The sequence below is a fragment of the Schistocerca americana genome, chromosome 2, assembly GCF_021461395.2.
Source record: "Schistocerca americana isolate TAMUIC-IGC-003095 chromosome 2, iqSchAmer2.1, whole genome shotgun sequence".
In the NCBI taxonomy this organism is placed as follows: Eukaryota; Metazoa; Arthropoda; class Insecta; order Orthoptera; family Acrididae; genus Schistocerca; species Schistocerca americana.
The window spans coordinates 65,254,898-65,256,174 of NC_060120.1; the positions used below are offsets into that span (position 1 = coordinate 65,254,898).

Sequence of the window (1,277 nt, forward strand, 5' to 3'; positions counted from 1 at the left end):
TTCCACCAGATACATAACTTTATCTTTTGTGGACGTGCGTAGGTTTTTGTACGAGGAATTACCGCTTTGTTTGCGCTCAACCATACTTTTCCGTATGATACTATAAAGACACTATTAATCGAAACCAGTGACGATGAAGGATGGGAATGGTCGGTTTTGTTCACGATCCAGATGATGACGAGCAAGCAAAGGTGCAGTTAGGGCCATCCACTGATTTTTGTGGTTTTTGGCTTAGAGTATGCGGAACCCTTACACCCGGTTTATAAACATTTCCCATTGCATGCAAATGGTACACGATCACCGAATTTTTACAGTTCATCACATTTGCCAGCTCTCGAGTACACTGGCAGATTAAAGCATTTAAGCGACCTTCATCATACTCGGAAAGTCTTCCTGAACGTGGATGGTCACTAATGTCAAAACTATCCTCCTTAAAACGAGAAAATAATTTTGTTGCTGCGCGCAGTCCAATGGCGTTACCCCCATATAAAGTGCAAATGTTTCTGGCTGCCTCCACTGCTCCCACAACTCTGCTGAACTCAAAGAGAAGAATAAGTCGGAAATGTTCCGATTTCTGCGGCAACGGCCTTGCCGCAGTGGATACGCCGGTTCCCGTGAGATCACCGAAGTTAAGCGCTGTCGGGCGTGGTCGGCACTTGGAAGGGTGACCATCCAGGGCACCATGCGCTGTTGCCATTTTTCGGGGTGCACTCAGCCTCGTGATGCCGATTGAGGAACTACTCGACCGAATAGTTGCGGCTTCGGTCAAAAATACCATCATAACGACTGGGAGAGCGGTCTGCTGACCCCACGCCCCTCCTATCCGCATCCACCTGTGAGGATGACACGGCGGTCGGATGTTCCCGGTAGGCCACTCGTGGCCTGAAGACGGAGTGCTTGTTCAGATTTCTCAGTTTGAATCTGCATTTTGTATTGTTGTTGTGGTCTTCAGTCCTGAGACTGGTTTGATGCAGCTCTCCATGCTACTCTATCCTGTGCAAGCTTCTTCATCTCCCAGTACTTACTGCAACCTAAATCCTTCTGAATCTGCTTAGTGTATTCATCTCTTGGTCTCCCTCTACGATTTTTACCCTCCACGCTGCCCTCCAATGCTAAATTTGTGATCCCTTGATGCCTCAGAACATGTCCTACCAACTGGTCCCTTCTTCTTGTCAAGTTGTGTCACAAACTCCTCTTCTCCCCAATTCTATTCAATACCTCCTCATTAGTTATGTGATCTACCTATCTAATCTTCAGCATTCTCCTGTAGCACCAAA

General features: G+C 47.1%; 1 pseudogene; it reads left to right on the forward strand.

Moving 5' to 3' along the window:
* The first annotated feature begins 578 nt into the window (after positions 1-578).
* On the forward strand, positions 579-696 carry LOC124597618 (annotated as a pseudogene).
* The last annotated feature ends 581 nt before the right edge of the window (positions 697-1,277 follow it).